Source organism: Enhydra lutris, unplaced genomic scaffold (genome assembly GCF_002288905.1).
Source record: "Enhydra lutris kenyoni isolate GAN:26980312 unplaced genomic scaffold, ASM228890v2 scaffoldscaffold26, whole genome shotgun sequence".
Classification (NCBI taxonomy): Eukaryota; Metazoa; Chordata; class Mammalia; order Carnivora; family Mustelidae; genus Enhydra; species Enhydra lutris.
In genome coordinates, this window is record NW_019154110.1 from 27,065,254 (window position 1) to 27,090,494 (window position 25,241).

Consider the following 25,241-nt stretch of genomic DNA (forward strand, 5'->3'; position numbering starts at 1 on the left):
TGTACCCCACACCAATCCCTCATTAAAGACCTCTTCTGGCCAACTTCTCCATTTTAGCAAATGACAACTCCATTTTTGCATAGGCTCAGGCTAAAAACCTTTAAAATAAGCCTTGACAGCGTGCCTTGGTGGCTCAGTTAAGCATCTGCCTTTAGCTCAGGTCATGGTCTCAGGGTCCTGAGATCGAGCCCCACATTGGGCTCCCCGCTCAGTAGGGAGTCTGCTTCTCCCTCTCCCTTTAACCCTCCTCCCTGCTTGCGGGCACGCTCCCTCTCTCCCTCTCAAATAAATAAATAAAATCTTAAAAAAGATAAATAAAATAAGCCCTGACTCCAATCTCTCTTCTCCTTCTCTTCCCTCCAAGATCCAATCCATTAACAAGTCCTGTTGGTTCTACCTTCAAAATGTATCTAGACTGTGAGCACCTCTCACCATCTCCGCTGCTGCTACAGTCTTAATCTGAGCCACTGCCACCTCTTACCTGGCTGCCACCACTGTGCTGAATTCCTAACTGGTCTTGGTGTTCACTCTAGTCCCACCACAGTCTAATCTCCACATTACAGATCCTTTCAAAAGAGAAATCCCACCATGCCATTCTTCTGTTCAAAACCCACGTAGGAAAAAGTTCAAGCTCCTACCTCAGCCCACCAGATGACCCAATTTGCCTCTGGAGATCTCTCTGATATCCTTTCCCACTGCTCTCCCCTTTGCTCATACTGGTCCCCTTTTTGCTTCTTGAACACGCCAAGCCTCCCCAGAAAGCTCTTCCCTAAACTATCACTTGGCTCGCTCTCTGACTTCACTCAGACTTCTGCACAAACACTTCACATCACTTCACTCCATCGAAGAGCACATCTACCCCTACTGAGTATTTCTTCATGGTACTCAACACCCTCTAATACACCATGTTATTTCTTTTTTTTTTTTAAGATTTTATTTATTTGACAGACAGGAATCAGAAGCAGGCAGAGAGGCAGGCAGAGAGAGAGGAAGGGAAGCAGGCTCCCTGCCCAGCAGAGAGCCCGATGCAGGGCTCGATCCCAGGACCCTGGGATCACGACTCGAGCTGAAGGCAGAGGCTTTAACCCACTGAGCCACCCAGGTGCCCCTCTTTTTTAACTCCTTCCACTACCAGCAGCTACAGATGTAAGCTCCATAAGAAGAAAGACCTTTTTCTGTAAACTGCTATGTCCCCAGGGCCTAGAGGATGCTTAAATATTTGTCGACCAAATGAATGAAAATTAGTAAGCTGTTTTTGTTTTTTTTTAATCTGTGACAGGGGCACCTGGATGGCTCCACTGGTTGAGCACCCAACTCTTGGTTTGGGCTCAGGTCATGATCTAGGGTTGTGGGATCGAGCCCCACAAAGGCTCTGGGCTCAGCAAGGAGTCTGCTTGAGCTTCTCCTTCTCCCTCTCCCTCTCCCTCCATCCCTCTCCCACCGCTTGCACTGTCTCTGTCTCTCAAAAAGTTTTTTTAATTAAAAAAATAAATTAAAAAATAATAAATAATTTTTAAAAATCTTAACATACTGCTAGCACAGAGAAGCCTGAAACACCTTAAGAAGGTAATTAACTTCAGGGAAGGGTATCCATTGGTCTTCCTTGAACATGAGCTAACAGGTGCAACTAATTCATGCAGATTTACTGTCAGTGACAAGCAAATATGTAACATTTCCCAATAGAAGAATTTATATTAAAATGTTAAACCTCAAAAGAAAAAATGATTTTAAATATAAAGCTAGGGCTCCTGGTGGGCTCAGGTGGTGAAGCATGTGACTCAGGATTGTGAGTTCCAGCCCCACGATGGTCTTAAGAGATTACTTAAGGAAATAAACTAAAAAACAAACAAACAAAAAGCTTAAAAAATAGGGGTGCCTGGGTGACTCAGTGGGTTAAGCCTCTGCCTTTGGCTCACTCAGGTCATGATCTAGGGTCCTGGGATCGAGCCCTGCATTTGGTTCTCTGCTCAACAGGGAGTCTGCTTCCCCCCTCTCTCTCTGCCTGCCTCTCTGCCTAGTTGTGATCTCTGTCTGTTAAATAAATAAATAAAATTGAAAAAAAAACTTAAAAAGTAAAATAAAAAGCTAAACTGATACAGAGTTGTTTCTCCTTAAATTGCAATAATGAGACTTTTGCACCTGTCATCATCTAAAAGAAGGTATTTCGTGACATGTGCCTGTTGGCAGTATTTGGAAATCTAAGAAATTATACCCTAAGTTAATACAGATGGGTAGACACTGAAATGAGACATCTCATAAAACATAACACCACTGGGATGAGTAAGTTTATTCTGAGATACTCCCAAAGTAAAAGGTCTAAGACCCAACCTAGAATCAACAGCAAACTTCTCTACACAGTAAATCAATTACCTGCTTTTCAATGCTTTACCCTCAAGACACTTGGACTCAGGGCGCCTGGGTGGCTCAGTGGGTTAAAGCCTCTGCCTTTGGCTCGGGTCATGATCCCAGGGTCCTGGGATCAAGTCCCGCATCAGACTCTCTGCTCTGCAGGGAGCCTGCTTCTCCCTCTCTCTCTGCCTGCCTCTCTGCCTACTTGTGATCTCTGTCAAATAAATAAATAAAATCTTAAAAAAAAAAAAAGACACTTGGACTCAAACTTAGTAACAAAAAACAGGTTTGTGATGGTTGTTGTTTAACAGCCCTTAAAATATAGAAAATCCAACCTCCTCACTTTACAGACATGGAAAGAGACCAATGACGTGAGCATCGGGAATAATAATCAAAAGGGCGGCCTCTTGACTTGATTTACGGTTCTTTCCACCCCACTATGACTTAAGAGGCAAGGAGTACATCAAGCCATAAACTTTGTAACTGGAAAAATATGGCTAGAGTGGAAAAGACATGTGACTGCAAAGAGAAAATCATCTATCCAGGCAGAAAAAGAGGGTCATAGTTGTTATTCTCCCAAAAAGAGAAGTACTTTATTGTTGGGATTAAAAAATATATATAACAATGTATCACATGATTGTGACCTTGCTAGATAAAAATGCACAGAAACCAAATGCATCATTTCTCAGAGGTTTTCTTTCTTTTATTTTCAGTGTTACTGAGATAAAATTGACATATAACACTGCATTATTTTTAGGTATACAACATAATGGTTTGATGTATGTAGTATTATGAAATGATCACCACAAGTTTAGCTAACATCCATCATCTCACATACCCACAAATTTTTTTGTGATGAGAACTTTTAAGATCTACTCTCTTACAAACTTTCACATATATAACATCGTCTTATTAACTACAGTCCCCCTGGTGTATATTACATACCCACCCCACAGGTGTTCTGGCCCACCTGTGACATTTAGGTGGCCACATGTAGAGGTGTCCTTGGTTCACTCAACACCTGAGTGCCTCTTTACCAGGTGCTTTGCCAAGCTATGGGGACACCAAACTGCAGAATTCATGGTCCCTAACAGAGCAAGAGGGATGCACAATTTCAGGGGGCACCCCTGGAATGTAATTCCGAAACAACAAGGCAAATGGTGCTCCTGGGAGTGGTGCAGCCTGGTCCCCACTGTCCATGAAGATACACTTTTCAAAGAAAAGCAGGAGGTGCCTGGGTGGCTCAGTCAGTTAAGCGTCTGCCTTTGGCTCAGGTCATGATCCCAAGGTCCTGGGACTGAGCCCCAGCTGAGGCTCCCTGCTCAGCAGAGAACCTGCTTCTCCCTCTCTCTCTGCCTGCTGCTCCCCTTGCTTTGTGCTTTCTCTCTCTCTCAAATAAATAAATAAAATCTAAAAAAAAAAAAAAAAGAAAAGAAAAGCAGACATGTAACAAGACAATTACGTATAAATGGAATGGTGTGACATTAGAAGACCAATCCTTTACAAGGACCGGTGGTCACGCTATGGAGGAAGGGGTAAGCAGTCCCAGCACAGGGAACAGCATATGCAAACACGGAAGAGCTCAAGAGAACATGACACGGATCTCCTGGTTAACCATGACCCAAAAGCTTATTAAAGTGATAGTAAAGCAGGGGCAATGAGTATAACCCCACAAGGACAAAAAGTGGGAAATGAGATGACAGTGGACTAAAGACATCAACAGATGCTGGAATCCAGTAAGTGGAGACAGGGTCACTGACCTAGCATAGGGGAGAACTGATAAATAAGCGCCTGTAAAAGGGATTTCCAGCCAGAGGTATGCTGTATGACCCCCAAAAGCTCAAAGTTGGAGGAAGTAGGTATGGTTCGATGGCAGGGATGAAAGGTTTGGCTGAAAAGAAGAGAACTGGTTGGAAAATCTGTATAGTTGAGATTTTCCAAATAACTACCTCTCTCTGAACCCAGCAGGAGACAAAGTACTCACTGTCTGGAAAAAACCAAGTACAGACCCGGGGATGCCAGACACAGCTTAGGGCAAGGGAGTCACTAACTAAAACAACAGAGATTAGGTAAGAAGCTAATATCAGCTCCCAGAATCCTGGGAGCGAGGGCTTTCCCCAGTTACCCCACAGTGAAGCCCAACAAGCAAAGAAAACCAACTTGAACTGAGAAGTAAGAACTACCACACTTTTTTTTTTTTTAAAGTAAACTCTAAGCCCAAACGTGGGCTTGGGCTTGAACTCACAACCCCAATATCAAGAGTCACATGCTCTACTGACTGAGCCAGCCAGGCCCTTAAGAATTACTACACTTTTGAAGAAAATCTCCAACATAAGAGAGAAAGAAAGGGATGAAAACAAGAGGAACCCAGGAATCAAAGAATACCAGGAGCATATAAAAATTTCACAAAACTAGGGGCGTCTAGGTGGCTCAGTGGGTTAAGAGACCGACTTTGATTAAGTCTTGATCTCAGGGTCATGAGTTCAAGCCCCAAGCTGGGCTCCATGGTAGCCATGGAGCCTACCTAAAAAACAAAACAAAAATATCACAGAACTATAAACCGTATTGCCAGAGAGACAAGTTATGCATATTAAACAGGATTAGGATGAAAATTAAAATAAAGAAAATGACAAGTGAAAAAGCACTACTGAAACTGAAAATGGGAGCCAGAATTTAAAATTAAGTGGATGAGTTGAAAGATAGAGCCAAGGAAACCTTCCAGAATATACTCCAGAACAAAAAAGATGGAAAGTAGAAGCAGAGGGGAAACAAAATAAAACTCTGATGATCTGTCCAGAAGATCCAATTTCTGACCAAGAGGATTCCCAGAAAAAGAGAAGGGGAAAAGGGTAAGATGGAAATTATCAAATAAAGAATAAGAACTTCCCTTTCCAGATTGAAAGGGGCCCATCAGGGGCACCTGGGTGGCTCAGTTGTTAAGCATCTGCCTGCCTTCAGCTCAGGTCATGATCCCAGGGTTCTGGGATCCAGCCCCGCATCAGGCTCCTGCTTGGCAGGAAGTCGGCTTCTCCCTCTCCCACTTCCCCTGCTTATGTTCTCTCTCTCTCTCTCTCTCTCTCTCTCTCACTGTGTCAAATAAATAAATAGAATCTTAAAAAAAAAAAAGAGGGGCCCATCTACTACCCAATCCAATGAATGAAAACTGATCCACACTAAGGCAGATCCTGTGAAATTTTGAGAGAGGGAATAAATAAGTTCTAGAAGCTTCCAGAGAAAAGAGCTATGTCTCTCAGAGAGGATCAGAATCAGAAAAGCCTTAGACTTTTTTTCTTAAGACTTTACTTACTTATTTACTGGGGCCTGGAGGGCAGAGGGAGGAGGAGAGAATCCCTAGGAGATTCCACTGTGGAGCGTGGAGCTCGTGGTGGAGCTTCACCCCACAATCCTGAGATCATGACCTCAGCCAAAGCCAAAACCAAGAGTTGGACTCTTAACCCACTGAGCCACCCAAGCACCTCAACACTGGACTTTCAACACAAACTGTGAAGGATTCTAAAGCCAATCACTGAGCCAAAATGCCTTCAAAATGATGGGACACACAATTCGATGCTCAAATGATCATTCAAGTGAGAAGAAAGAATAAAGATATTTCAGATACTCAACTTTTCAAAGAACTGAGTTTCCACGTACTTTTTCTTGATAGCATGTTCCTGGAATAGGTGCTTCAAGAAATGAAGTAGTAAAGCTAGAAAGAGGAAGACATTGGATCTGGGAATGAGGGTCTCCAACATAGGAGACCTTGACTGCAGCAGAATGGGGGGTGGGGCAGGGGTGATTGCCAAGAACATAAAGACTAGTTTCCCAATGTGTTTTAAGCATTGGAAGCAAACTGCCAGGCACTTGAGAAACCTGCTGGAACACTTGGGGAAGTCAGCAACAGGTGTAAGAAAACCGAGCAAGTTTTTAAAAATAAAAGTATTAATTCCAGAAAACAACAACAAGTATTTGTATATAAAAGGAAACATAACCGTAGCACACTTCTTGGCTTACCAGTGAACCACCTTTAGTCAAAATAAAACATATGATTAGCGGTTTTGCTTAAGTGGCTTAAAATTTATGACCACTCTATTGTAAGGGATGGTAAGGAACAGCGGTGGCGAAAGAATACATCCTCACCTATGGTAACAGGAAGTTAAAGGGCATCTAAAATTCTGAGAGGTCAAAAAGAGCAGTGTACACATATTACTGAGAAGCATGGGATAGTTGGGAAGTAGCAGTCTGGGAAGTAACGCTTGGGAAGTAAGGAAGGGTGGAACAAAAGATTGTCATTTTCAACATAAGTTTTTCAGTATTCTTCAATTTCTAAATTATTTGTGTGCATTACTTGGATAAAAATTATTATTAAAAAAATTTTTTTTAAAGATTTTACTTGTTTGACAGAGCAAGTGAGAGAGGGAACACAAACAAGGGGAGTGAAAGAGGGAAGAGCAGGCTTCCCGACGAGCAGGGAGCCCGATGCAGGGCCTGATCCCAGGACTCTGGGATCATGACCTGAGCTGAAGGCAGACGCTTAACCACTGAGCCACCCAGGTGCCCCTTGGATAAAAATTATAATTATGTTTTCTAAGTGAAATGCTTAATACCAAAATAAAACTTAGGTAACATCATGTTCTCTTCTCTCAGAAGGACCTCCTTACTTGACTCATTCATTCATCTGTTCATTCATAAAAGAGAAACACACGGTAGGAACCGAGGGCAAGGTATGGAATGGTGAACAGGACAAGTCCCTGCCCTCCTCAAGACACAGACACAAGACACAGGGAGGAAGATAGACAAGTAAATAAGGAAGTAATTACCACTTAACGATAAGAGCAGTAAAGATGACGGGATAATGAGTGATTGGAGTCAGGCTGGTAAACTTTAGATAGTCAGGAAAGGCATCTTAGAGGAAGGAATTATTTGTCCTGGCTTCTAAAGGCAAACAGACCTTTTGATGTTAAAATCTCAGCTTGGAGGAATGCCTGGGTGGCTCCTTAGGTTAACTGACTGCCTTAGGCTTGGACCACAATCCCAAGGTCCTGGGATCCAGTCCCACATTGGGCTCCTTGCTCAGTGGGGAGCCTGTTTCTCCCCCTGCCTGCTGCTCCCCTTGTTCTGACAAATAAAATCTTAAAAAAAAAAAAAATCTCAGCTTGGAGTTTCCAGGACCAAAAAAGTAGTGTAGATCTAAATGTTAAAATGGGCAGGCCTATGCTTAGGAATTGTTTTGGGAGACTTGGCTGCTCCAACTCCTCACCAAGACCAAAGGCCTGGTCTCCTGCCTAGAGCAGGCTTTAAACTAAAAATCCTTAGTAAAGAGGCACATAGGTGGCGCTCAGCCAGTTTAGCATTGAACTCTTGATTTCCACTCAGGTCATGATCTCAGGGTCATGAGACTGAGCCCTGAGCCTGGCTCCACGCTTAGCATGGAGCCTCCTTGAGATTCCCTCTCTGTCTTCCTCTGTTCCTTTCTCCGCTCACGCACGCCCTCTCTCTCTCTCTCTAATAAATAAAATATATTTTTTAAATCCTTGGTAAAAAGGTAAATGCTAAACTCCGAGCCCCATTATAAAAGGGTAAATTCTCTTTTTTTTGGTGAAATTCCATTTGATTTTGTCTTCTCAAGACTTACCCAATTTTCTTTTTTTTTTTAAGATTTTATTTATTTATTTGACAGAGAGATCACAAGTAGGCAGAGAGGCAGGCAGAGAGAGAGAGAGGAGGAAGCAGGCTCCCCGCAGAGCAGAGAGCCTGATTCGGGGCTCGATCCCAGGACCCTAGGATCATGACTTGAGCCGAAGGCAGAGGCTTAACCCAGAGCCAACCAGGTGCCCCAACTTCCCCAGTTTTCTTAAAAGTTCAGTTTCTGCAACGTTTCTTGGTGTTTTGCACAGGAGGGTTTTCAGGATATCTAGTCTACCACAGAGCTAGAACAGAAGTTAATCAAGATGAGACAAGAATAGGAATTTAAGAAAACTTTAGAGGTAGCACCAAAAGGACTTGCAGATAATTGAAGAGAAGCAGAGGTATGAGAAAACAGGGGGTTGAGGGATTATTTCCAGAGTTTTGGTTTGCGCAGTGGGTTAGATGATAATGCCATTTATTTAGATGGGGGAAAATGGGGTAGGGAGAATGGTACAAGCTTACAGTGAGAAAGTTTAGTAAGAGTTATGTTTTAGACAAGATAAACAGGAGACAACTACAAGTTGTCCAAGGGGAAATGTCAAGTGAGCAGCAGGACACAGGAACTGGGAGCCTGGAGAGGCCCTTGGTAATCACCAGAATGGAGATGACATTTAAAGCCGAAGTAATGCAGGAAATAACCTGAGGACAGAAAACACAAAAGGAAGGAAAAGAAAGCCCCAGAGACCTGAGACCCTTCAAACATTAGTTTCAGGTAGAGGATGAACCAGGAAAGGCAACTAGGAAAAACCAAAAACTGAAGAGAAACCAAGGGAGTATGTTGTCACAGAAGCCAAGAGAGTGTTTTAAGAAAAAGGTGTTCAACTGTGTCCAAAACCACTGAAAGGATGAGCAAAATGGTGACAGCATCCACTCAATGTGGTAAATGCAGAAGTCTCTGGTGACATACCTAGTCCTTCCTTCAATTAGGTTAATGTTTCTGAACCCCAAGACAAATTCACCAAGATCACAAGGGCACTCAAACCACTCTTGCTACTTTTCTCTCTAGAAGAAGCAACCCCCTGGAAGAGTATCTTCTCACTTTTGTCCCTTAATCTGATACATATCCCGCACCCCCCCCTCAAAAAAGGCAATTTAAAAGGCCCCTAGAAGGATGATCTCTAGAAATAATATTCTTTTTCCCGAAAAAGATTTGGAAATCTCCAGTATTTCTCCACTATTTCAATATACCTGGGATCAGAAATGTTCAGGTCTTAATGAGGAATCAACACTCTATCCAATGTATGCCATGGAAGGGCAGAGAGATTACGCTAAACATAAAGATCAGTGTTTAGGTCTATCCTCTGGATTACAACCCTCCAGCCAGCTCCATCTAGACCCAGGAGAATCTGAAAATTAAATGTGGGGAGGGAGCGAGGTTAAGTACTTCATTTCCTTGTTCTCAGTGTGCTAACCACAAGCATCCCGAAGTTTGTTTCTGTATAAACTTGAACTCTAGGAGAGAAATTTATGCCAATTAAAAACATTTTTAAGGGAAGAAAATTAAATATATCGCAACTATACAAAGAACTCTTAAAACTCTCTAAAAAATAAGAAAACAACCCAATTTTAAAATGGGCAAGGGGCGCCTGGGTGGCTCAGCGGTTAAGCCTCTGCCTTTGGCTCAGGTCATGATCCCAGGGTCCTGGGATCGAGCCCCGCATCGGGTTCTCTGCTTGGCAGGGAGCCTGCTTCCCTTCCTCTCTCTGTGTCTGCCTCTCTGCCTACTTGTGATCTCTGTCAAATAAATAAATAAAATCTTAAAAATAAATAAATAAAATAAAATAAAAATGGGCAAAAGGGGTGCCTGGGTGGCTCAGTCGTTAAGTATCTGCCTTCAGCTCAGGTCATGATCCCAAGGTCCCGGGATCAAGCCCCGAATCGGCTCCCTGCTCGGCAGGAAGTCTGCTTCTCCCTCTCTCTCTCTTTCCTCTCTCACTGTGTTTCCTCCTCCTTGTGTTTCCTCCTCCTTGTGTTTCCTCTCTCACTGTGTCTCTCTCTGTCAAATGAATAAGTAAAATCTTCCAAAATAAATAAATAAACAAATAAATAAATAAATAAAAATGGGCAAAAGATCTGAACAGGCACTTCACCAAAGAAGATATACTACACATGCCAAATATGCATATGAAAAGATGTTCACCTTAATACATCACCAGGAAACTGCAAATTAAAACAACAATACCTCTACACACCTATTAGAATGGTCAAAATCCAAAATGCTGACAACAACAAATCCTAGTGAGGGTGTAGGGCAACAGAAACTCTCATTCTTTGTTAGTGAAAATTCAAAATGGTACGGGCACTTTGGAAGATAGTTTAGCAGTTTCTTATAAAACTAAACATACTCTTGTTTAAAAAAAAAGATTTTATTTATTTATTTGAGAGAGAGAGAAAGCATGAGCGAGGGTAGGGGCAGAGGGAGAGGGACAAGCAGACTCCCCACTGATCACAGAGCCTAACCCAAGCTCGATCCCAGGACCCTGAGATCAAAGTCAGACACTTAACTGAATGAGCCACCCAGGTGCCCCACAACTAAAAATACTCTTGAACATATGATCTACCCATCATGCTCCTTGGTATTTACCCAAATTAGCTGAAAACTTGTATCTACAACAAAAACCTGTACACAAATATTTATAGCAGCTCTATTCATAACTGCCAAAACTTGGAATCAATCAAAAAGTCCTTTATTAAGTGAATGGATAAACAAATTGTGGAGCATAGAAGGAATGGAGTATTAATCAGCAATACAAAGGAATGGGCCTATCAGGCAACAAAAAGACATGCAGTGATTTGAATGAATGTTGCTAAGTGAAAGAGGACAATCTGAAACAGCCACATACTGTATAATTCCAACTATATGGTATTCTGGGAAAGATAAAACTATGGAGAGAGTAAAAATGAGCTGGTTACGGTGGTTTGGGGAAGGGATCAATAGGTGGAACACTGGGGATTTTTTGGGCAGGGATACTATTTTATGAGATACTATAATGGTGGACACATTTGTCAAAATCCATAGAATGTACAACAAAGTGAACTCTAATGTTAACTGTGGGCTTTAGTTAATAATAATGTATCAATACTGGCTCATGGGGCACCTGGCTGGTGTGACTCCTGATCTCTGGGTCCTGAGTTTGAAAACTCCACATTTGGTGTAGAGATTTAAAAAATACATACTGGCTCTTCAAAAGTAACAAATGTACCACACTAACACAAGATGTTAATAATTGGAGAAACTGGGTGGGGGGAGAGGAGAGGGTGTATGGAAACTCTATACTGCTCAATTTTCCCATGAACCTAAAATGGCTCTAAAATATATACAGTCTATAGGGGCGCCTGGGGGGCTCAGTCAGTTAACATCCCAGACTTTTGATTTCAGCTCAGGTCATGATCTCAGGGTCATGAGACTGAGCTCCGTGTTGGGCTCTATGGCAGGCATGGAGTCTGCTTAAGATTCTCTTGTCTCCCTCTGCCCCTCCAGTCCACCTCTGTGAGTGATCTCTCTCTCTTAAAAAAAAAAAAAAAAAAAAAAAAAAAAATATATATATATATATATATATATATATATGTGTGTGTGTGTGTGTGTGTGTACACACATATATTTATATACACACACACATATATACACATATATGTATATATACACACACATATATGTGTGTGCATGTATATCTATAAAATCTATTAATTTTTAAAATATATGATTTGAGCTTTATGAAAAGGATTTTTAAAGATAAATCTAACCTACAAAGCTTAAATTTTACTCCAGATAAAAGATGAGCTATCTCCCCAATTAAAACAAACCTTTCTCTTAAGCCTTCTTAAAATGAATAATATACTTAGAAAAATAAGTCATATCATATACATCATGGTTTTCATGATGTAAATACCCAGAAAAGAACTGATCTTATCCATTAACGTCTCCATAAGAGCTTATGAAAAGGCTCAATTACTCATGAAATTATAACCCAACAATGTGAGGTGGTAGACATGATTTAGAGAGAGAAAGAATAAATACTTAGAATCACAGCCGTACAGAACCTGGCCTGAAGCATGAATTCACATTAGACGTCCCAGTCAATCACTCAGCCAAAAAGAACCCTGAGACGGCCAAGATACAGTAACAATTCTATCAAATAGGCTGTTGTTCCCATTTTACAGATAAGGACTGAAATGTCAAGCAATCGCAAAGATAATGGAGAGTCTTCAAATTCCCAGGCTAGTGGAGGCAAATGATCTGTCTTATCTCTAGCGTGTGATCTCTGACAAGTACATTCCTCTTCGAATTGGTTATATAAGCAATCATAAGGAGGAAAATAGTAATTTTACATATGGGGGCACCTGGGTGGCTCAGCCATTAAGCATCTGACTCCGGCTGGGTCATGATCCTAAGGTCCTGGGATCGAGCCCTGCATCTGGCTCCCTGCTCCTTGGCAAACCTGCTTCTCTCTCTCCCCCTGCTTCTGTTCCCTCTCTCACTGTCTGTCAAAAATTTAAAATTTTTAAAAAATACACACTTAGGGGTGCCTGTGTGGCTTAGTGGGTTGAGCCTTTGCCTTCAGCTCAGGTCATGATCCCAGGGTCCTGGGATAGAGCCCCAGGTCGGGCTCTCTGCTCAGCAGGGAACCTGTTTCCCCTTCCCCCTCTACCTGCTTCTCTGCCTACTTGTGATGTCTCTGTCTGTCAAACAAATAAATAAAACCTTTTAAAAAATGCACACTTAAAAAGAATTTTACATTCATTTATTACATGTAATAAATGAAAGTTAACTTTATTATGAAGACATGTGTGAAAGGGTGCCTGGGTGGCTCAGTGGGTTAAACATCCAACTCTTGATTTCAGCTCAGGTCATAAACTCAGGGTCATGAGATTGAACCCCATGCGGGGCTCTGGAGTCTGCTTATCCCTCTCCCTCCCCTCTGCCCCTCTCCTCTCTCAGACTCACTAAAACAATTAAGTAAATAAAATCTTTAAGAAATAGTATTAAAGTACAGCCTGGGTGGGTCAGTGGGTTAAAGCCTCTGCCTTCAGCTCAGGTCAGGGCCCCAGGACCCCTGGGATCGAGCCCCGAATCGGGCTCTCTGCTCAGCAGGGAGCCTGCTTCCTTCTCTTTCTTCCTGCCTCTCCGCCTACTTGTGGTCTCTGTCAAATAAATAAATAAAATCTTTAATTAAAAAAAAAGAAATAATTATTTTTTAAAAAGATGTCTGAAATAGACATGTCTGAAATTAATCAAAGAAGTCAGAAACTGTCTAAATACGTTTATGTATGGTCTATCAATATAGTAAGACTGAACATTAATCTGGTAAAGTCATTACTTTTTTTGATGGTCATAATCCACCCCTAATTAATATTAAAGTCCATAAATACTAAGAGGAGTAAACAGACAAAAAAAAAAAACACAAAAAAAACCCAGGGGTCCCAAGATCAAGAGCAATGTGCCCCTCTAACTGAGCCATATAATTCTTGATCTTGGGGTTATGAGTTCAAGCCCCACATTGGGTATAGAGATTACTTAGGATTTTTTAATAGATAAATAAACAAAAAGAAAGGAAGGCAGGGAGGGAGGGAGGATCTCCAAAGCTTTTTTCCTTAGTAAACTACATGCCCACCATTTACCTTTATCTCCAAAACAACAATGATTTCTAAATCTTGTGGACATGACTTTGCTAATCTGAAGAAAGATTTTATGACTTAACAGTTCTTCAGAGCAGAATGTCTCAAGCCAAGGACCACCCACATCAGAATACCTGACTGCTTGTTAAAACAACAATAGATCTACTAAATCAGACTCTCTGGGTCAAAACAGTAGAATCTTCTTTTTCTTTTTTAAACAAGTGTCCTGGAGGTTCTTGTACTAAAATCTTTAGACCAACAGTTCTCAAACTTTTTGCTCTCAGGACCCCTTTACAACCTTAAAAATAAGAACCTCAAAGAACATTTGTCTATGAAGGTTCTATCTACCAATTATTTACTGTATTCGAAATTAAAACAGAAATTTAAAAATATTAATTCGTTGGGGCACCTAGGTGGCTCAGTGGGTTGAAGCCTCTGCCTTCAGCTCAGGTCATGATCCCAGGGTCCTGGGATCGAGCCCCGCATCGGGATCTCTGCTCCGCGGGAAGCCTGCTTCCCCCTCTCTCTCTGCTTGCTTCTCTGCCTACTTGTGATCTGTCAAATAAATAAATAAATATTTTTAAAAAATATTAATTTGTTTAAAAATAATAAACCTATTATATGTTAACATGAATAACATTTCTATGAAAAATAACAATTTCTAAAACAAAAAAATCAGAGGAAAGAGTGACACTGTAAAAGTTTTAGAAATTTCTCTAATGTCTGGCTTAATAGAAGACAGCTGGAGTCTCGTATCTGCTTTTGCATTCAATCTGTTGCAGTACGTTGCTTTGATGAAGAAAACTTGTCACACTGGTTGGAAAAGGGAGGAGACTATCTTAATACCTTTACAAATAAATACTTAATTCCTTTACAGATAATTCTGGATATTTCATAACACCACACCAAAATTCACAAGTGGTCTTTTTTTTTTTTTTAAGATTTTATTTATTTGACAGAGATCACAAGTAGGCAGAGAGGCAGGCAGAGAGAGAGGAAGGGAAGCAGGCTCCCCGCCAAGCAGAGAGCCCAATGTGGGGCTGGATGCAGGGCTCGATCCCAGGACCCTGGGATCATGACCTGAGCCGAAGGCAGAGGCTTTAACCCACTGAGCCACCCAGGCGCCCCAACAAGTGGTCATTTCTTAAAGATCAGATGCAATGTGGATTGCATGCCACTGGCTCTCAATTAACTTTTCATACTCAGCTGCAATGAGATCCACTAGTCTATCCAGCATTTTGAACAGAATGTTTTCCCAAGCATGATCTAGTCATGTTGTGCATTAATCATCTGGAAAACACTATCTCAGAGACACATAGACCTTCCACATGTCGACACATTTCATTATGAACTATCAAAAAATCACATCTGTTTTACCATAAAAACAAATTCCATTCGTTAATATGGGAAAGCTTCAAACTCACAATTTTTTTCACAAGTTTTCTCAAATTCTAATTTTCACTCAAAAGCTTCAATTTTATCATTGGCAACAAATACTGCCAGCCAGTTGTTTCCTGGAAGAGACAGCTTCTCTTCTTTCATTTTTGAGGAAATGTCTACCAACATCCCAGCTGGTCTGTCATTTTTTCACAGTAGAAACAGTGTTTCAAGAAAAAACGGAGCTAGTTTGAGATTATAACTGAAAATGTTCCCACAAGAGCTCTCCCCTGAGACAACCATCATACTTCTGTGATGTAGCAGGGAAGAGCTCTTGTGGAACATTTCAGTTATCATCTCAAACTAGCTGCATTTTTCTTGAAAACATTGTTTTCTGCCTTTAGATTCTGCAGTCTATGGCTATCATTAGGAGATTAAATAAATTATTAAAATTTAAAAAAAACACTTAAAAGAAAGGGGCGCCTGGCTAGCTTTGCCAGTAGAGCATGTGACTCTTGATCTTGGGGTCATGAGTTTGAGCCCCACCTTTGGGGGGTAGATTGTACTTTAAAAAGAAAAAAATCTAAATAAATTATGGCATCCATAGCCTAGAATACTGGGCAGATCTTAAAAGACGCTAGACAGGGGTGCCTGGCTGGCTCAGTTGGAAGAATATGTGACTCTTGATCTCACGGTTATAAGTTTGAGCCCGAGGTTGGCTTTAGAGATTACTTAAAAATACAATCTTAAAAACAAACACACATAAAAACATGAAACAAACATATTCACATGGACGGTTTACTAAAATAAACAAAGTGACAAAAAGTAAGATACAGTTATGTGTATAATGTACTATATTCTTTGGCAAGGGAAAAAGAGAGAAAATAATATGTTTGCCTGCATACAAATGAAGTCACTCTGAGAAGAATAAAAACTAGGCTACTAGCTGTCCCTGGAAAGAGAATTTAGAGGTAAGGTAAAAAGAAAGCCTTCCACTTACTACTAACTTTTTGTACTGATTAAACTTTTTCTTTTTTTTGTTTTCCTAAAATATTACTTTTACGATAAAGAAAGCCGGAGTCTGGAACTGAAAAACAAAACTGATATATTCTTGCAGCAAATCTGTGGTTAAGACTAGCTAGCATTTATCTTTCCTGGGGGAAAGGGGAAGTAGTTTAATCCACAGACTGTACCGTGTGTGGGTTTTCTCTACCCGCCACCTCCAACCTCCTTCTCCCTTACTCGGAAGATATTCTCACTAGGTATATAAGAACGGTACTCTCATTGTAAAGCTTAGGGTAAACTAAGGCAGAAGTCTACAGAATCACACAGGGCACTTCTGACCCAGGACACCTTGGATATTTCTGTAGAAAGATTTTAATGAATAAGCTTTATTTTAAGGGGTGCCTGGGTGGTTCAGTCATTAAACATCTATCTGCCTTTCATTCAGGTCATGATCCGGGGATCCTGGGATCAAGTCCCACATTTTGCTCCCTGCTTGGCGGGGAGCCTGCTTCTCTCTGTCTCTCACTCCCCCTGCTTGTGTTCCTGCTCTTGCTCACTCTCTCTGTCAAATAAATAAGTAAAATCTTTTTTAAAAAATAAGCTTTACTTTTTAAAGCAGTTTTTAGGTTCAAAGCAAAATTGAGTGAAATTGAGCAGAAAGTACAGAGTTCCCATAAACCACCCGCCCCCGACCCCAACAGGCACAACCTCGCCCATTATCAATGTCTGGCACCACAGTGGTACATCGAGAAACAGGAATTTCAGATGGCTCCATGAACCCAATATTCTCCAACAGTTATTAGGACCTTAAGATGCCCCACGTACTCCTCCCCAGTTACAGTCCACTCTTATGCGCGTAAATGCAAAGGGACAATAACACATAGTATTAAGAACAAATACTGAGGGGCGCCTGGGTGGCCCAGTGGGTTAAGCCTCTGCCTTCGGCTCAGGGTCATGATCCCAGAATCCTGGGATTGAAACCGTATCCAGCTCTCTGCTCAGCAGGGAGCCTGCTACCCTCCCCCACACACACACACCCCCGCCGCCTGCCTCTCTGCCTACTTGTGATCTCTCTGTCAAATAAATAAAATCTTTAAAAAGAAAAAAAAAAAGAATAATGATATTTGTGAGGCACCTGGTTGCTCAGTCGGTTGAGTCTCTGACTCCCGATTTTGGCTTGGGTCATGATCTTGCAGTTATGGGGTCAAGCCCTGCATGGGGCTCCATGCTGGGCGAGGGGTCCGTTTGGGATTCTCTCTTTCCTTCTCCCTCTGCTATTCTATCTCCTTCTCTTAAAAAAACAAAAACAAAAACAAAAACACCCCAGGAGTTCCTAAACAGAATGCAGTATCTGTCCAGAAAAAAAAAGGGGGAGGGGGGTGCTGGGTTCCCTCTCTCTCCGTTAAGAGTCAGTTAAGTGTCTGACTCTTGGTTTCGGCTCAGGTCATGATCTCAGGGTCTTGAGATGGAGCCTCACCTAGGGCTCTGGAGTCTGCTTGTCCCTCTCCCTCTGCTCCTTCTCCTCACTCTCTCTCAAATAAATAAATAATTTTTTTTAAAAAGATTTTATTTGGGGTGCCTGGGTGGCTCAGTCATTAAGCATCTGCCTTTGGTTCAGGTCATGATCCCAGCGTACTGGGATCCAGTCCCACATCGGGCCCCCTGCTCCAAGGGAAGCCTGCTTCTCCCTCCCCCACCCCCCCTGCTTGTATTCTGCCCTCACTGTCTCTCTCGCTCTCTGTCAAATAAATAAATTTTTTCAAAAAAATTTTTAAAAGATTTTATTTATTTATTTGACAGAGGGAGAGAAATCACAAGCAGGCAGAGCAACAGGCAGAGAAAGGAGGGGGGGAAGCAGGCTCCTTGCTGAGCAGAGAGCCAGATGAGGGGCTCGATCCCAGGACCCTGAGATCATGACCTGAGCTGAAGGCAGAGGCTTAACCCAATGGGCCACCCAGACGCCCCTAAATAAATAAATAATTTTTTAAAAAGAATACTGATACTTGGCTCCAGAACACTTTAATTATTCCACCTCCCCCTATGCATAAAAGTTACCATCCTAATTATGTTCGATTTTAGTTAATGTTTCAATAAATTGGCTTTCCCTAAACATACTGATAAAAAGAAGCCCAAATACCAAACTGATTTATCAGACAAAATGAGTCTAAGATTAAATATTTACCATATCTAAGCCACAAGTAGGAAAAAATAAATTCAAAGGCTGACTATTTTAATGCTAACTCAATGCAACATTGCCCTCTGTTTGGTTTATAAGAGAGATAATTATACAGCTAACATCTGGGTTTGGGGGTTTTTGAGGATTACCCTGGTGGGGAGAGAAGGGGAGAACAAAGGAAAGTCTTACGTTTTTCATTCTGTCATAAAAACAGCATAGGCTAAATAGCAAAACAAAAGTACATTAGAATAGATTCGAAAAACATGCATTTTAGGAAGCTTTCACCTAAGCAGGTGCTCAAATTCAGACTCAAATCCTCCATTTCTCATAACCAGAATGAGTGGTCAGGATACCGAAAACTAATAAAATCAATCAACAAAGCGGGAAAGCAGGTGGTTAACACCAGGCAGGGCAGGGTTTTCCTAAATTGAGCTCACCTTCGCTAATCTAAATCAGTTTTCAGAAATGGCTTTTACAAAAACTACCCAAACATCCCCCTAATAATTTGTACTCCTCCTCCACAACAGGGAAGCCATTTATCTACCAGAAGGTTTACTTTCTCTTTCAAGCTCCGCAGGCTTCCTCCTGCCCCACATACTCGCTAGAAGCAATGGTGCGGCCCTTCTTTCCTGGCTTCTCGGATCCCGAACTGGAGAGCTAGTGTGAGAAAACCTGTTTCACGGAGAAGCTGAGTGGTTCTTCTTAACCGCAAGACTATTTTGAATACAGATGCACTTTGCAAAGGAAAGTTACAGGACAAGAAAATAATGCTCTATTCCTCGGGTGAAAACATACGCACTTAAACACACACACACACACACGGACAAATCACCAAAACATACGCATTTACACACACACACACACACACACACACACACACACACACACGGACAAATCACCTCCTAGCCGCAGACAAGTCATTCATTCTCCTTGGGAGGCGCCAAAACACCCCCCAAAACAGTATGCTGCCCCACCTTCAGAGCCCGACTCCTCTTCCCCTCAAACCTTCAACATCCTGTGTACTTTCTGGCGTTAGGAACTCCAAGGGGTTTCAAATTCCTAAGAGGTAATACATTTTTAACGCGTCGACTACTACTTAAAATAAATGTCCCACAATCAGAGCCTTTGGAAGATGTAGAGAGACCTGTCACAAGGGCATTTGTGTAAACAGGAATTTACGGGTTGCCTATTCCTTTATGTGACAGCCTCCATCTCCTCCACCACAATGTAAATCCCCCTGATCCCTATTCATTTAGTTTTTTCCTATTAGGTTAGAATTTCCCAATTACTCCTTCTTTCCTTTGGGTCATTAATGGCCCCCATGAATCATAACTTGCCTGACTTTAGGTGGATAGATACTGTAGTTTTTATTGATATTAATTATTAGCATTCAAATTTTAGCTATCTGCCAGGCACTAGACAAAGTACTTTATATGCATTATCTTGTGGGGTCCTTGGCTAGCTCAGCCCATAAGGCATGAGACCCTTGATCTAGGGGTGCTAAGTAGAAGCCCCACACTGGCCGTAGAGCCTACTATAAACAAACAAACAGGGGCACCTGGGCAGCTCAGTTGGTTGGGCAGCTGCCTTCAGCTCAGGTCATGATCCCAGGGTCCTGGGATGGAGCCCCACATCAGGCAACTTGCTCAGTGGGGAGCCTGCTTCTCTCTCCCTCTGGCTGCTGTTCCCCCCACCCCACCCCGGCTTGTGCTCTATCAAGCAAATAAATTCTTTAAGACAAACATACACAAATACAAATATACACACATTATCTTGCTTAATCCTCACAACTTCCCAGCAACAAAGCCTGGTATCTGTATTTTATGGCTAGAGAAACTGAAGCCAGGAAGTTAAAGCACTGACCTTGCAAGGTCTAAGAGGCGCTGGATTCGGGATTAAAGCCCAAGGAGTCTGACCTCACAGTCCATTCTTTTACTTCCCATAGCAGCTTTGGCTCATGAGACCCTCAAACACATGGCCCAAGCATTTCGACAGTACAGTGTTACCTTAGGAATGCTCAAAATAAGTTCCTTGTCCAATGGAGTTATAAAGCAAGCCAAAGGTCAGGCAAAAGTTCAGTGATTAGAAGAGTCATTTATTCTTATGGGTGGGGGTAGCAGAAAGAAAACCCAGATAATCCAAACCTTATCGTATTTTGGGGGGTAGATTTGCCTTCCTTATTGTTTTTTTATTAGGCTATTAGAAAGAAATTTGCCATAAATATGTCCAAGTTGGGGCACCTGGGTGGCTCAGTGGGTTAAGCCTCTGCCTTCAGCTCGGGTCATGATCCCAGGGTTCTAGGATGGAGCCCCGCATCCCGCTCTCTGCTCAGCGGGGAGCCTGCTCACCGCTCCCCCCCGCCCCCCCCACCGCCTGCCTCTCTGCCTACTTGTGATCTCTGTCAAATAAATAAATAAAATCTTAAAAAAAAAAGTCCAAGTTAAACTGGTAAGTAGAAAAAGGTGCAAAAATCTGAAAATACACACACCATTAACCATTAATACAAATATTAACAGGATATATATATGTACATACATATATATATATAATACATACAGCTTATAGTTCTACAAATTTAAATATTTTGTAATAGCATATATTTCTTTTGTAAGCAGGACCAAACTACTTAGTTTTGATGACATGTGAACCCAATAAGGAACAGAAAAGAAGGGGGAAGAGCCACAGCTCAGCAGCTTCCTCTCCCCTCAGTTCAGTCCTCCTAAATTAAGAACCTACACTTGTAGCTCCCCGGACACTCTCTGCTGTTTTTAAGCCTCTGCACATTCATGTTCCCTGGCCTTGAATGCAACGTTCACCACTCAACGTCATCAGGAGAACTCCTATTCAGACCTACAAAACACAGGTGTTCCGACCTGATAAAGACCCTTTTCATAGGTGTTCTGACCTGATAAAGACCCTTGGTCATAAAGCCTTTTTCTCAGCCCTAAAGAGAATGAAATCTCTTTTCTGGGACATTTAATAAGAACTTACATTTATGGAGTTCTTATTGTGTGCCAGGCATTATGCTAAGCTTTTTACCTGTATTTTCTCATTGCATCTTCAACAGTTCTAGGAGATAGGCCCTGCTACCCTCTACCTTTACAGATAAGAAACTGAGACTCAGGCTCTGAGGCGGAAGTAGCAGATCCAAGATCTGATCCCAGACTTGTCTGACTCCAGAGCATCAGATGTGAACCTCTTATCCTGTCATCTCCCCTGCCCTGTTTCCATACTAAAGCAACACACACCCTGGTCTGCATCACACCTCTAGATCCGTGAAAATAGGAAGCATATTTCATTACCCTTGGATACCACCAACCACAGTAATTGGCTCTCAGTATAAAATGTCTGCCAACAATTAAGTAATTAAAACAAAACAAAATTAAATAAAATGTTTGCCGGCCTGATCTAAGAGTTGTGACAATCCTAACATAATGAGAACTGAGCGGAATAGAAATTCATTATTCCACATGCTGCTCCTTTTAAGAACTAGAGACATTTCAAACAACTGACCACCAAAGTACCATCTGGCCATCCGGACTAAAGTACACCACAGTAAAAGGAGGTTCTGAGGGACAAACATTAACTGGGATATTAATCCTTTTCACCATGCCTGACAAAGTGTGAAAAGGCTGGGCAAAGTCATTCTGCTGGATCTCACCAAGGTTGCTCTAGGAACCAGGACTTCAAGATTTGGGGACATCCTTCAAGTGCTCTTTTGGTGGTTTTTATGAATGACCCAAAAGTTACCGTAGAATTGTTTAAATATGGAAGACATAAAATGTAAGTGGCCATTTACAGCCAATCAAAAATCCTAAAAGACACTTCTGCACTTAAACACACAGATCTGTTAAGTCAGAATAGTTCTCTGGGTGCTGGCCCAATTTATAAGCTCAGCCCCAAGGACAACTCCCCTAGGGACGATGCCATGTGCACTGATCTACTTTGTACAAATTAACCAATGCCAGGCACGTGCCCAACACACAGGAGGCAATCCACAATTAAACACCAATACTTGGCCTCTCACATCTTTGAAAGGACAAAACCTGAAATTCCATGGTCTGGCCTCAAGGCCTCTTATGAGTACACACTCCTCCCCTACTTACCTTCCTAATCTACCAGGATTTTGTTCCTACTGTACCACCATACCTCCTCAACCCCGATTCTTTACACCTATCAAATTCCAGCTATTATTTGGGACCCAGATCAAATCTCTCCTTTGGCAAGAAGACTTCCTAGACCAGGACAATGGAAATGTTCTATAGCTATGATACTTTTATGTTTTTTTAAAGATTTTATTTATTTATTTCACAGACAAATCACAAGTAGGCAGAGAGGCAGGCAGAGGGAGAGGGTGAAGCAGGCTTCCTGCAGGGCAGAGAGCCTGATGCGGGGCTCCATCCCTGGGCCTGGGATCATGACCTGAGCCGAAGGCAGAGCCTTTAACCCACTGAGCCACCCAGGCGCCCCAGCTATGATACTTTTAACATGTAACAGCTACCTCGTTGAATGGCACAGATTTAAGGTCTCAGCACCTCCTTAAGGACATGTTGTTCTACAGGGATAATGCATTTATCAAGTCCCCTCAGTGGACTGCAAGTCCTGTGAACAAAGCCTCTGATTCTTCATGGCAACTTTCACAAAGTCACAAAAGGCAAATGTGTGTTGATCTGTACAACACCTCTGGGGAATCCATAAGGTAAAAAAGATGCTGGACTCAGCATCTGGAATGCTCACTATCTCGGCCCCATCTCACATTGGGAAGTTAAGAGAACCAGAGCCAGGGAGGAGAAAGCAACTTTCTAGAGACACGAATGATCACTGATCAAGCCACAAGGCACTCTGGATTAAACTGCATTTTTCTCTCTCTCCATTAGCAAATAGCTAAATTCTGACGACAAGTTACACTAACTAAAAAGTTTGTGACTTCCCAAGTTAGACACAGCAGATGAAAAAATAACCTAAGCATACCCTGTTTCTACTTGTTTTTGTACGTGTACTGGCTATCTCCGTTGGAGTCTTAACAGCCTAATGGTAGTATTTCACTGTCCAGAGAGATGTTAGAATTTCAGAGACACTTTTCCTAGCAGGGTCCGGACTCACTGTAAATCAGGAACTAATACTTAACATAGACAGGACAAAATAACACAAAACATACCAAAGGTATGAGTTCCACCACTATGACATTCTGCTGCCTTGGGCAAGCACCTTGTTCCTTTGGCCTCAGTTTTCTTATCTATAAAATGGGGATAACGTCATGTGAACTATCTACCCTTTGGAGGGCAAGTCATAGCCGTGGATATTTCTAAACAGTTATTCTTGCCAAAAGTACTATATACAGAAAGAAAAGATCCGTGAATTTGCTATTGGTTCTCCGTGGTGGATATGCTAACGAATATATAGACTTTAAGATCAACCCTCTAATATCTCATTTTTTTCCCCGGTATTCCAGACTTCTTTTCTCCATCCCACTATGCAAATGTCTGAGCAAAAATTCTGCTAGTATGCCAGTCTGGCACATGTAACAAGGAAATAAATGTGTCTACTCAGGGAACACAGACATATTTAATATAAAACAGAAATTTGGCTGAATCGAGTCGTAACAGTCTAAATCCACATATGGAAGACTGAGATGATTTAGAGTTCTGATTTATTCCAACCAATGCTTTATCAGCAAAGCCAGCCAAAAAGTTACAAGCCATACACAGAATATAGCCTATAGATGCACACATGATAAAAACCAGCAGATACATATTATGTACATTTTTATTTAAAAAAAAAAAGTGTGTGCCAATACCAGACACAAAGATGTGCACTAAACATGGAAAAAGCAACTTGGATGACGGTGTGAATTTTGCTAACTTAAGCCCAACCACACCCCCAATCACAGGTAAAGTTTGCACACATGGCTTTCCTAAGGCCAGCCTGTCTTTGTTTCCCTCTGCGTTTACCCAAGATCTTGGCTCTAAGACAGAAAACTCCCACTCTCGATTGGTTCATTCTGTCCTATGCAATTAAGCAACACCACAATCCAGTAAACGCGAGGGCTCAATTATTTATCTTCTGGCCAAGTTTACCAGGTGTTTATAAAAGAACAATGTCAAGGAAGAAAGAGGTTTATTTCTCTCTAGAACTGGCTTGATGGAGGTTTTATTTTGCTTTGTTTTGTTTTTAGAAGGGGAGGAGAGAAGCAAGGTTTAATGTATGGGGGGGGGAGACGGGAGGTAATTTAAAAAAGAGTACAAGACTGTCAATTTCCCTACAGGAAACTTGATTCTTATGCAATAATCCTACCCACAACCAACCAGCCCGTGGGGCTGCAGGGGGGAGACACCTATTCCTACCTCTAGGAGAGAGAACAGGGCAAGGCCGAGGAATTGGCTCAGCCGGGCGCCGCGGGGGAGAGGGGAGAAAGCTCTTTCCAACACCCCCACCCCCCTGCCCGTGATCTCTGCCTGCGTGACAGTTGCTCCTGTTGCCGGAACGTCCCCAGAGCCTCTGGGAGCAGGAAGTCGGGGGGCTGTCCCTCACTCCTACCACCCCCACCCTGGGTGCTTTCGCCCCACTGTCCTCCCCCTTGAGCCCGTTTTCTCTCTTCTTCGGCGTCTGCCCTTTCTCCGAAGAACGAAACTTCCTTCCAGCGCCCCCTGTCCCTTCAGAGGCCCGCTCCTGTCATCCCGGGAGTTGTCCCTTCAGTTCAACCCTGGCGTCTCCACGGATTCGCCCCCTCCCCCGCCCCACTGAAGTTTCCACCCGCAACTCCCCCAAACACCGCAGAGGCTCCCAGCCCCTCCCGCGCCCCCCCGGGATCCCCAGGCCTGGGGGCAGTCGGGGAAGGCGGCCCCACCCTTCACCCCCTTCACCTGTTTCTCGGGCTCGGGCCCGATAGACCGGGGCTGCGCTTGCGCCGGGGTGCGGGCGGCGGGTCTCCCTCAGGCCGCAGGGCCTCTCCTGGCAGACGCGGAGAGAGAACGCGGAGCAGGGGTGCTCGTCAAGGATCCGGTTCGGGCTCGCTCGCTCCGTGGCGACGTCG

At 42.5% G+C, this 25,241-nt stretch overlaps 1 protein-coding gene across 7 annotated transcripts in view; it reads right to left on the reverse strand.

Moving 5' to 3' along the window:
• LOC111151241 (signal transducer and activator of transcription 3) overlaps positions 1-25,241 on the reverse strand; it is a 70,415-nt gene extending 45,174 nt beyond the window's left edge. For 3 of the 7 annotated variants that reach the window (XM_022509088.1, XM_022509083.1, XM_022509086.1), the window contains exon 1: positions 25,072-25,241. The gene's annotated coding sequence lies outside the window, so the exon portion shown is untranslated. The remainder of the gene's footprint in view (positions 1-25,071) is intronic. The other 4 variants (XM_022509085.1, XM_022509089.1, XM_022509082.1 and 1 more) reach the window with 3 other exon arrangements.